Genomic DNA, 12,942 nt, shown 5'->3' with positions numbered 1-12,942 from the left:
TTCTGATGGAGGCATAATACTCCATAGTGTATATGGACCACATCTTCCTTATCCATTAGTCCCTTGAAGGGCATCTTGGTTCTTTCCATAGTTTGGCGACTGTGGCCATTGCTGCTATAAACATTGGGGTACAGATGGCCCTTCTTTTCACAACATCTGTATCCTTGGGTTAAATACCCAGGAGTACAATTCCAGGGTCATAGGGAAGGTCTATTTTTAATTTCTTGAGGAATCTCCAGACTGTTCTCCAAAGAGGCTGCACCAACTTCCATTCCCACCAACAGTGGAAGAGGGTTCCCCTTTCTCCACATCCTCTCCAACACATGTTGTTTCCTGTCTTGTTAATTTTGGCCATTCTTACTGGTGTAAGGTGATATCTCAATGTGGTTTTAATTTGAATCTCCCTGAGGGCTAATGATGATGAACATTTTTTCATGTGTCTGATAGCCATTTGTATGTCTTGATTGGAGAAGTGTCTGTTCAGATCTTCTGCCCATTTTTTGATGTTTGCCTGTTTCGTGTGTGTTGAGTTTGAGGAGTTCATTATAGATCCTGGATATCAACCTTTTGTCTGTACTGTCATTTGCAAATATCTTCTCCCATTTCGTGGGTTGCCTCTTTGTTTTGTTGACTGTTTCCTTTGCTGTGCAGAAGCTTTTGATTTTGATGAAGTCCCAAAAGTTTATTTTCACTTTTGTTTTCTTTGCCGTTGGAGACATATCTTGGAAAAAGTTGCTGTGGCTGATATAGAAGAGATTACTGCCTATGTTCTCCTCTAGGATTCTGATGGATTCCTGTCTCACGTTGAGGTCTTTTATCCATTTTGAGTTTATCTTTGTGTACGGTGTAAGAGAATGGTCGAGTTTCATTCTTCTACATATAGCTGCCCAGTTTTCCCAGCACCATTTATTGAAGAGACTGTCTTTTTTCCACTGTATATTTTTTCCTGTTTTGTCGAAGATTAATTGACCATAGAGTTGAGGGTCCATATCTGGGCTCTCTACTCTGTTCCACTGGTCTATGTAGACAGCACGTTCTTAACCTACAACGGTAGAAACACTAGGCTGGCAACAAACCTACCTTAATGTAACAGAACATATGTTCTTCTGAAGCGCACATTGAACATTCTCCAAACAGATCACATCTCACATTACCAATCAAGTCTCAAGCAATACCAAAAGACTGGGATGATTCCTTGCATGTTTTCAGACAACAATGATCTTGAATTCAATCACAGGAGGAAATTTGGAAGGAAATCAAACACTTGGAGTTTTAAGAGCATCCTACTAAAAAATGAAGGGTCCAACAGGAAATTAAAGAACCTTAAAAATTCATGAAAACTAATGAGAATGAAGACACACTGTTCAAACATTTGGGAAGTAGCAAAAACAGCCTTAAGAGGAAGCTGTATTTCATTACAAACCTCTCTCAAAAATTAGAAAAATCTCAAATACACAAGCTCTCCTTACACCTAAAAGAACTGGAGAAAGAAGAGCAAATATGGCTTAAACCAAGCAGGAGAAGAGAAATAATAAATATTAGAGCAGAAATCAATGAAATAGAAACCAGAGAAATAGTAGAACAGATCAATGAAAGTAGAAGCTGGTTCGCTGAAGTAATTAATAAGATTGATAAACTCCCAGCCAGACTTTAAAAAAAGAAAAGAAAAAGGACCCTTGGGCACCTGGTGGCTTAGTCAGTTAAGCACCTGCCTTCAGCTCAGGTCACGATCCCAGGGTCTTAGGATCGAGTTCCCTATCAGCCTCCCAGCTTTGCAGGGAGTCTGCTTCTTCCTCTGTCCCTTCCCGACTTGTTCTCTTTCTCGCTCATTTACACACACTCTCTCTCAGAAATGAATAAATAAAGCCAAATAAATTTGTTTAAAAGAAAAGAGAAGTGACGCAAATTAAGAAAACCATAGGTGAAAGAGGAGAGATCAAAACCAACACCAAGGAAATAGAAACAAATTTAAGAACATATTATAGCAGCTATATGCCAACCAGCAAGGAAATTGAAACAGTAATCAAAAATCTCTTGACAAAGAAGAATCCAGGGCCAGATAACTCCAGGAGAATTATACCAAACATCTAAAGAAGAACTAATACCTACTCTTCTGAAGCTGCTTTAAAAAAAATAGAAATGGAAAGAAATTTCCCAATCATTCTATGAGGCCAGTTTTACCTTGATCCCAGAACCAGATAAAGATCCCACCAAAAAGGAGAGTTACTGACAAATATCCCTAATAAACATAGATGCCAGAATTCTCACCAAGATACTACTCAGTAGGATGCAAGAGTACACTAAAATGATTTATTCATCATGACCAAGTGGAATTGATTCCTGTGATGCAAGCGTGGTTCAATGTTCACAAATCAATCAATGAGATAGATCACATAAATAAAAGAAAAGGCAAGAACATTATGATCCTTTATGTTGATGCAGAAAAAGCATTTGATAAAATTCAGCATTCTTTCTTCATTAAAACTCTTCAAAGTGTAGGGATAGAAGAACCATACATCAGTATCATTAAATTCATCTATGAAAAGCAGCAAATATCATTCTCAAAGGGAAGAAACAGAGCTTTTCCCTTAAGGTCATGAACTTGACAAGGATGCCCAGTCTCACTACTATTGTTTAACATAGTACTAGAAGTCCTAGCTTCAGCAATCAGACAACAAAAACAAATAAAAAGCATTCAAATTGGCAAGAAGTCAAACTTTCTCTTTTCCCAGATGGCTTGGTACTTTATGTGGAAAACCCAAAAAACTGCACCCTAAAATTGCTAGAACTCATACAGCAATTCACCAACATAGCAGGTTACAAAAGCAATGCACAGAAATCAGTTGCATTTCTATATATTAATAATGTGACTGAAGAAAGAGAACCACACACCATACACAAAAATAAACTCAAAATGGATGAAAGACCCAAATGTGAGGCAGGAATCCATGAAAATCTCTGAGAACAAAGGCAATAACCACTCCAACCTTGGCCAGAGCAAAGTCTTGCAAGACATGTCTCTAAAGGCAAGAGAAACAAAAGCAAAAATGAACTATTGGGACACAAACTGAGGGTTGTGGAAGGGGAGGTTGGTGGGGGTATGGGGTAACTGGGTGATGGGCATTAAGGAGTACACACGAAGTGATGTGCACTGGGTGTATATGCAACTGATGAATCATTGAACACTGCATCAGAAGCTAATGATGTACTAAATGTTGGCATGAACAGACATTTCTGCAAAGAAGACATCCAGATGGCCAACAGACACATGAAAAAGTGCTTCATATCACTCGGCATCAGGGAAATACAAATCAAAACCACAATGAGATATCACCTCACACCAGTCAGAATGGCTAAAATTAACAAGTCAGGAAATGACAGATGCTGGCGAGGATGCGGAGAAAGGTGAACCCTCCTACACTGTTGGTGGGAATGCAAGCTGGTGCATCCACTCTGGAAAACAGCATGGAGGTTCCTCAAAATGTTGAAAATAGAACTGCCCTATGGCTAATTGAATTCAAATTTTAACAAAATACTTTCCCTGTGTTCAATGATTTTTTTTTTTTTTACCATTGTCTCATCACTCTCATTATTTTTGTTTTTTATTATATGGAGAGGATATTTTTATTTTTCATGTTTCCACTTTTTATAGGTATTTATATATTTATATATATTTCCCATTATTTTATTCCCTTAGACTGCTTTGTTGAATCACTGTTTAGTATCATGTTGTTTAGACTCTACGTGTTTGTGTGTTTTCCCGTTTTTTTCTTGTGGTTGATTTCTAGTTACATACCATAGGGGTCAAGAACAGTTGCATGGTATGCTTTCAATCTTTTTAAATTTACTGAGGCTTGTTTTATGCCCTAACATGTGATATACTCTAGATGTTCCACATACACTGGAAGAAAATGTGTATTCTGTTGTTTTGGGATAGAATTGTTTGTATACACCTGTGTTGTCCACATGGTCTCATTTATCACCCAAAGACATGATTTCCATACTGATTTTCTGCCCTGATGATCTACCCATTGATGTACTTTGGGGTTAAAGCCCCCTACTCTTGCTGTGCCATAACATCTTGTCTCCTTATGCCCATTAATATTTCCTGTATGTATTTAGGTGCTTCAGTGTTGGGTGCATAGATATTTAGAATTGTTATATCTCCCTGTTGGATTTAACCCTTTGCATTATGTAATGTCTTTATCACGCGCTACAGTCTTTGTTTTAAATTCCATTTTTTATGATATAAGCATTTCTTCTCTGGGTTGTTTTCATTTTGTTTTGATTTTGTTTGTTTGGTTTTTTTTTTTTTTTTTGCTTCCAAACGCATGCATCTATGCTTTCCATACCTTAGCTTTTACTCTGCATGTATCTCCACATCTGAGATGATCTCTTCTGGGTACCATATAGATAAGTCTTGCTTATTTAACCCTTCTCTACCTTGTCATTTAATTGGAAAATTTAGGCCCTTTATATTTAACATAATTATTGACATGTATGTCCTTATTGAAATTTTGTTATTTATTGTCTGGTTGTTTGTAGTTTACTGTTTCTGTCTCCTTATCTTCCTCTTTTCCTTTGTGATTGACAAGTTTCTGTAGTGTTGTTTGGCTTTCTCTTTTTAAATTTTGTGCATCCTCTACAGGTTTTAGGTTTGCCATTACCCTGAAGTTCTTATATAATATCCTGCATTATAGCAGTGTATATGAATTGGACAGTCACTTGAGTCTAAACACATTCTTTACACATTCCTGGGTGGCTCAGTTGCTTAAGCATCTGTCTTCAGTTCAGGTCTGATCCCAGGGTCCTGGGATCGAGCCCTACATCCAGCTCCCTGCTCAGCAGCCTGCTTCTCTCTCTCCCTCTGCCTGCTGTTCCCCCTTCTTGTGCTCTCTCTCTGTCTCTCCCTGTCAAATAAATAAATAAAAACTTCTAAAATCAATACATTCTTTTAAAAAATATCTTCTCTTCCTTTTTCCTTAACTCTTCCATATATTATGTATATGCTATCATATTGACATATTATTTTGTATTTTACATCTTTTTATTCATAATTACTTATGCAATTTCTGGCCACTCATTTTCCATTTATTTATTTATTTATTTATTTATTTATAATTTATCTACTTATTTGACAGACAGAGATCACAAGTAGGAAGAGAGGCAGTTAGAGAGAGAAAGAAGAGAAATCAGGCTCCTTGCAGAGCAGAGAGCCTGATGTGAGGTTCAATCTCAGTGTCCAGGGACCATGACCTGAGCCAAAGGCAGAGGCTTTAACCCACTGATCCACCCTGGCATCCCTCATTTTCCATTTTTAAAAGGTCAGTTTCACATTTATTGTAAGACTGTTTTGGTGATGATAAACTTCTTAAGCTTTCATTTCTCTAGGAAGATGTTGATCTCTCTTTGAAATCTGAACAGTAGTCTTGTCAAGTACATTCTTCTTGCTTGTACTTCTTTTTCCCTTCAGCACTTTGCACATATCGTGCCACTCATTCTGGCTTGCAGAGAGCTTCATTTATTTTGACACTGTTAAGATGAAGGGTTCACTGGGTTATCTTCTACTGCGGTGTAAAGTTTTTTGCTTGTTTGCTACCTGGAAAGATGTGGAATATGACAGCACTAACACACACACACACACACACACACACACACACACAGAGTCATAGTATTCTTTTGGCTTTTCAAAATTTTCCTTCCTCCTTTAACCAGCATTACTCTAGCTGATGGCCTGAGTTTTGCTCTGGCAGCCTGCTATGAGACGTCAAAGGGTACAGCAGGAATGTTCACCATCTGTCTCTCTAGTGAGCACAGCCCTTCTCAAGAGATTGTCATCCCATAACGGAAGTATCAAAACAAAGGTGCCCTGAGAATACCAATTCCAACTCCAACTCCAACTCCCAAGGGTTGGAACATGCTGATGTCCACCCTGAGGTCAGCTGCACAATGCATATGACAGTGGGCAACTGTCCCAGCACCATCTGAGTAGGCAATCCACTCTACTTCTAATACCTGAGATCCAAGGAAAGATCAAAACCCCTGAGCTATATAAAGGCAAAGGACTCACACACAATGAAAAAGACATTCTTATAGACACTTGGAGAAATTTTATTATACTCATTAATTAACAATGAGTAAATAAAAAATTAAAAGAAAAGCAAGCACAGAGTAGGCTCCCCTGGAAGTGCCCCTGTGTAAGCGACGGGGGAGTGTCTCCAGGCAGGTCCTCCTGCAGTTACCCTAGAAATGTGGGAAATCTGGCGCAGATGCGGTTACAACCTGCACAGTTCTATCTTTTTCCTAGCAAGCTGTGAGCCTGTCTGAGGGCCCTCTGGTGCGACACCATGAAAGTAGTTGAGGCCACGGCAGCTCAGCTAGAAACTCTGAACTTTAATGGCACTGGTTTGGGGGATGGCCAAGGTCAGGCGGTGCAGTCTCAGGGCTGTATATATGTTCCAGGATCACGGCCGTCACTGCAGTCGCATGAGGTGTCCCCGGACAGCAGACAGGACACGGATGTTCAGCCTGCCAAGGAGCAGTCACTTGAATTTCCTCCACAGTCAAGGCCGGGAACTGCTCACCGTCCCTGAGCGCTGTAGAGCTGGCAGGGACACGCAGTCTCTAGACACGTAGCCTCGGATTTGGACTTGGACGGTGAAACAGATTCGGGTAGTTCAAGCGCCTCCTCATTCTCATCTTCCTCTTGTATATCACTTCCTCCACTGCTGTCAGGCGGAGAAGATGGCTGACAAACTGAAAAGGAAAACAAGAATTTTATTCTTAAAACAAAAGATGAATTACTTTTTAATGGACTACTTTCTGTTGAAGAACTCACTATTATTCTGCATGAAGATACTGATTTAAAGCCCCTTGGGATGGTTTCAAGTATTATTGAGCAATTGGTAATAATTCCATTTATGATTAACCTATCTCCGGTTAATGGGAATGTAATGTTTTTTTTTAATATAATTTTTTATTTTTTATAAACATATATTTTTATCCCGAGGGGTACAGGTCTGTGAATCACCAGGTTTACACACTTCACAGCACTCACCAAAACACATACCCTCCCCAATATCCATAATACCACCCCTTTCTCCCAAACACCTCCCCCCAGCAACCCTCAGTTTGTTTTGTGAGATTAAGAGTCACTTATGGTTTGTCTCCCTCCCAATCCCATCTTCTTTCATTTATTCTTCTCGTACCCACTTAAGCCCCCATGTTGCATCACCACTTCCTCATATCAGGGAGATCATATGATAGTGTAATGTTTTTTTGAGACTGTAATTTTTAAAAGCAATCGACAGGCAGCAGGAAAGATATTTGAGATATTTGAACCTGTTGCACATCCATTTATATCTCACGGTTTAATTCTTCAGAGCACATTGAGAGTAAAGGTATGATAATACAGGACACTATGTATTTTGGTCGGTCAAAGAAAGTCTTCACTCAGTACATAGTCACAGAAATGCCCAGAGTGTCTCAATCGGATTCCTCAGTCCCTGCGATGTCAGTGAATCATTTTCCAAGAGCAAGTGTGACCCGGAAGAATGTACTCACTCTCTCAGTCCCATGTAGGTCAGGCCCATCCAAGGTCAAGCCTGAAATGGGCAAACTGGGTGGGAGGGATGTGAGTGCCAAATTATGGGAAAAGGCCTAGAGAACTGGCACTTTGGGCTCTCACCTTGAAAGCATAAAGGGAGAGAGGTCTGGGGCAGAAAAAGCAATGGAGACCCTGAGAAACCCTGAGAGCCTGATTGGAATCAGCCTGTGTCAGAGTCTCTGTCAGAGAAACTTATCTGCAAAGGCTGGACTGTATGCTGAAACCATGAGGCCAGGATCCTGCTCTCTGCTGACCTTCACCAAATAATCAGACCCACCGTTCACCAGGTGCCATTTCACTCCAAATGTTATGTACTTTATTTCAATAAATAATTTACTCTAATCCTCAGAGGAGAGTCTTTTCCTCATTGTAAATTTGAGAGACAGAAGCTCAACCATAGGAGAACACCTGTCAAGGGTCATTTGGTTGTGTGGCCAAATCCTACAGGAGCCAGGTGTACCCCAAGCTCAGCTGAGCTCTAAACAGAGGACATCAGATTGGGAGCACCAGCAATAGGAGTGCTCCAGATCAGACAGGCAGGAGGGGAGACAGAGATCATATTTGAACTTCTACTATAAAAAAGGGAACTTCTATTAGGAAGCTTTGAACTTAACTCTCTTAACATGTTTCTTGAATTTCTTTTTATAATCTGTATAATGTCTGTAAATATTTATTAGCTGCACATTGAAAATATATTCTGAAAGGAGTAGATGATCCAAAGAGTTCATTGTTCTGCTTGTGTTTCTCCAGTGTTCCCAGCACCATTTCTTGAAGGGACTATACTTTTTATTCAGTCTTCTTGGCTTCCTTACCTATTATTGGTTGACCACATGTGTTGGTATTTAATTCTGGGCTCTCTATTCTGTTCTATTGGTGCATAGGTTGCTTTTTTGCCATTACCACGTTGGATTCTGTTACTATGGCTTTGAGGTATGGTTTGAAATGAAGAAATGTGCTACCTCCAGCTTTGCTCTCTTTTTGCAGGATTGCTTTGGTTATTTGGAGTCTCCTATGCTTCCCCACAAATTTCAGAATGATTTCTTCTATTTCTATAAAAAAATGCCTTTAGTATTTTGATTGGGATCAGATTGACTCTGTAATGGTTGTGTAATATGGTCATTTCAACAGTATTAATTCTTCCAATCATAAACGTGGAATGTGTTTCCATTTGTTTGTGTCTTCAGCTTCTTTCAGGAAAGTCTTGTAGTTTTCATTGTAAAGGTCCTTCACTTCCCTGGTTTCTTATATTCCTATTTTGTTGCTTTTGATGCTGTTTTCATTTTCTGATGCTTCACCATTAACGTACAGGGATGCCACTGATTTTTGTAAGTACATTTGTAATATGTCACTTTATTGAATCATTGATTACTTTCAACAGATTTTTTTATTGACTCTTCAGATTTTTCTGTATGTAAGATGATATTTGTAAAGAGTGACATTTTCACTTCTTCCTTCCTGATGTCGAAGGATTTTCTTTCTTTCTCTTGCCTAATTGCTCTAGCTAGGACTTCTGCTACTATATTGAATAGAGGTGGTAAGAGTGTCCTTCCTTGTTATGTTCCTGTTCTTAGAGGAAATTCTTTCAATTTTTCTTCATTGAGTAGGATGTTTGCTATGGGTTTCCTGTAGGTGGCGTTTATATGTAGAGGTATGCTCCTTCTCTATCCAATCTATTAAGAGTTTTATCATAAAAGAATGGTATATTTTGTCTAATTTCTTTGGGCAACTTTTGAGACGATCATGTGATTTTTACCTTTCATTTTCTTGGTGTATTGAATTACACTTATTGATCTTTGTAGGTTCAACTATGCTTGCATCCCACAGATAAATCCCATTTAGCCATGGTGTCTAATTTTTTTCATGTGTGAACTCAGTTTGATAACACTTGCTGAGAATATTTCCGTCTGTATTCATCAAGGTTATTGGTTTATTGCTTTTTTGTTGTGGTGGTATCCTTATTTGGTTTCCTATCCAAATAATACTGCCTTTGCAGAATGAATTTGAAATTCTTGCCTCTTCCTTAACATTCTGGAAGAGTTTCAGGAGTATTGGTATTAATTTTCCACTGCATGTTCACTAGAATTCACTAGTGATGTCATTTGACCACGAAGTTTCCTTTTGGGAGTTTTTGGGTTTTTGTTTTGTTTTGTTTTTAGATTGTTTTAATTTTTAAAATATTTTTTATAAACATATAATGTATTTTTATCCCCAGGGGTACAGGTCTATGAATCACCTGGTTTACGCAATTCACAGCACTCACCATAGAAGTTTTTTTAAAATTTTTTAGTAAACATATAATGTATTATTATCCCCGGGGGTACAGGTCTGCGAATCACCAGGTTGATACACTTCACAGCACTCACCATATCACATATCCTCCTCAATGTCCATAACCCCCTCTCTCCCTTCCTACCCCCCTCCCCCCAGTGACCTCAGTTTGTTTTGTGACAATAAGAGTCTCCTATGGTTTGTCTCCCTCCCAATCCCATCTTGTTTCATTTATTCTTTTCTTACCCCCCCCCAAACCCCCCACGTTGCATCACCACTTCCCCCGTATCTGGGAGAGCATATGATAGTTGTCTTTCTCTGATTGACTTATTTCGCTAAGCATAAAACCCTCTAGTTCCACCACATTGTCTCAAATGGCAAAATTTCATTTTTCTTTGATGGCTGCATAGTATTCCATTGTGTATATATACCACACCTTCTTGATCCATTCATCTCTTGATGGACATCTAGGTTCTTTCCATAGTTTGGCTATTGGGGACATTGCTCCTCTAAACATTTGGGTGTACGTGCCCCTTCAGATCACTACGTTTGTATCCTTAGGGTAAATACCCAGTTGTGCAATTGCTGGGTCATAAGGTAACTCTATTTTCAACTTTTTTAGGAACCTCCATGCTGTGTCCCAGAGTGGTTGCACCAGCTTGCATTCCCATCAAAAGTGTAGGAGGGTTCCCCTTTTTCCACATCCTTGCCAGCATCTGCCAGGCACTCCCGCCAGGGCTGCCACAATCTCATTACAATAATGTGAGGAGGACTCTCCTGCGAGGATGATGCTGGGCCCTGAGCCATGGCAGGAAAAGAGGGTCAAGCTCTGGTGGTTGAGGGCACGAGGGTCCTGAAGGCCACTAACTGACCCCTTGTCCCCTAAAAATAAAGGCCCCTCAGAAAAGCTGGGGGTCCAATACCAGGTTCGTGATGGGCTTCCATGCTAAACCATTCCTGCTGCTGAGACAGAGTGTGTGCATGCCAGGGGACAAACAAGTCAGAGAAGCAGTCATTAAAGAGCACGCTGTGAAGAAACAGGTTTCCCGGGCTGAAGTCCTTCACTGGCTGATGGTAAAATGCTTGCTCATGCCCATTGAACTGGGTGGGTATAGTGTCCCACAGTGTGGTGGGCTGCCCAGGTTCTGCCCACCTGAAGGTGCTTTGAGCAAGCCTGAGAGGACATCGCTGGATGCTGTAGAGGCTTTGGGGTAGGTGGCTGAGTGGGCAGAACCAAATTGGGGGGCTGTATGGGTATGGAGGCAGCCTCTGGTCAGTGTACAATGTGCTGATATCCACGGGACACCCTGAGTGATGCAGGACAATGCATGTGACATTGTTGTCAAAAACATTTTGGGCAGCTGCTCTTAGGTGTCAGCTGGGCCCTTGGCAACCTCAAGGGGCACATGGTAGTGGCAGGAAGGGATTCTAGGGGGAGAAGTTGGGTAAGGGGGTTACCCAGCACAGGAGAGGAAGCAGAGGGGGGACAAATTGGAGGATGTGAGAACCAGAGCACTGAGTGAGGAGGGAGAAGGCTGATAGTGAGGGATAGCTATCAGAGCCTTGAATATGGGGATGGGGGAATGCTCCAAGAAACCTAGGGGTTGGGATTGCTCAGGGAAGACCACAGGATGGGTAGCTGAGTAGGGAGTAAAGTCCTGTCTCATCAAAGCCCAGGGTTGGTCCAGGCACTGGTTCCCACTGATCCTGAGGTGGATCATGCTGTGTCTTAATTTAGAGGTACTGATAGCCTCACTCAGGCTGGGGTATGCTGTCTCCTCAGGGCCCTGGAGGATGGGAAGTCCCAGGGGAAAGTGAAGTTCGGTGAGATCAGGTAAGGAGCTTCCCTGTGTTCATGGCTGGTGAAAGGGCAGGCACATTGGCAGGCTGGTCAGGAAGCACATGGTGCTCTGATTAATATCAGATAAGTGTTAATTCCAGGGAGTTCACAGGACGAAGATCAGGAGGAACATAAGAACAGCTTCTAAGAATGGCATGGCTTCAACAATTCTTTGTCCTCTAACAAGTTTTCTTCAATAACAGGGGCTTTGGAGTGCACTTTGCCATTCAGATAACCTCCATGGTGACTGTGCAAGATGCTAGGAGAGGCAGAACCTGGATAAGTGTCTTGAGGGCTGGGGTTCCTCACAGTGGTGTGAAATCAGAGTCCGTACTTGTCCTATTCAGTCAGATAGTAGTAGAAAGCCCTGCCCTTCTCTGCAGGGACATTGTCCCAGGGCACATCCTCCACCAGCTGGGCTCTGGGGGAAGAGACAAATAGGCAGGACCACAGGGAGAGCTGTCTTTCTGGCAGGGATAGTGGTGGCGTGGGGGCACCATTTTTCTGGAATCTTACTGTAACTGTTCCAAAGCTCCTGGTGCCCAGGGCTCCACAATGAATACAGAGGCCAGCTGAGGGGCCTCTTGGAACTCAGTCAGGTCAGAGCTAATCTGGTTATCAGCGGGCAGAGAATAGCCATAAGAAGAGCTCCTTTGTATGCCAGTTGCAATTTGGGGGCCTGTAGGCACCATGTGATCCACAACCCCAGGCTCTCTGGTGTCTGTGCCTCCCCTACACGCCTGTCTTCCTGCCCTTCAGCTTCCACCTGTGCCTCTCAGATGACTAGACTGGTCTGTGCAGGTTGTCTACATCTTCCTAAGTCAGTCTTGGTAAGTTGTGTGTTTCTAGGAATGGACCCATTTCCTTTAGATATATAATTTGTTGGTATGAAATTATTCATAGTCTCTCATGATTCTACATATTCCTGTCCTATCGACTGTAATAACCCTCTTTTATTTCTTATTTTTTTATTATATGGGTTATATAATATATATAATATATATAACATTATATATATGTAATATATATAATGGGTTATATAATATAATAACGGAGTTACCGTTCAGTACTATGTCTCTTTTTTTTTTCTTAGACTAGCTAACTTTTTGCCAGTTTGTGTTCATCTTCTTCTAGAACCAGCTTTTAGTTTCACTGATCCTTTCTATTGTTTTTCAGGTCTCTATTTCATTTACTTCTGCTCTGATTTTTAGTATTTCTTTCCTTTTGT

The 12,942-nt window shown here is 40.8% G+C and overlaps 2 pseudogenes; one reads left to right on the top strand and one right to left on the bottom strand.

The window, feature by feature from the left end:
- The first annotated feature begins 6,347 nt into the window (after positions 1-6,347).
- On the top strand, positions 6,348-7,663 carry LOC131834682 (H/ACA ribonucleoprotein complex non-core subunit NAF1-like; annotated as a pseudogene).
- Positions 7,664-7,683: 20 nt separating this feature from the next.
- On the bottom strand, positions 7,684-12,537 carry LOC131834681 (CREB-regulated transcription coactivator 2-like; annotated as a pseudogene).
- Positions 12,538-12,942: the final 405 nt, after the last annotated feature.

This window comes from Mustela lutreola, chromosome 6 (assembly GCF_030435805.1).
Source record: "Mustela lutreola isolate mMusLut2 chromosome 6, mMusLut2.pri, whole genome shotgun sequence".
Classification (NCBI taxonomy): domain Eukaryota; kingdom Metazoa; phylum Chordata; class Mammalia; order Carnivora; family Mustelidae; genus Mustela; species Mustela lutreola.
Note: the sequence above shows the minus strand (reverse complement) of the source record. Positions and strands in the feature narration are given on the sequence as shown.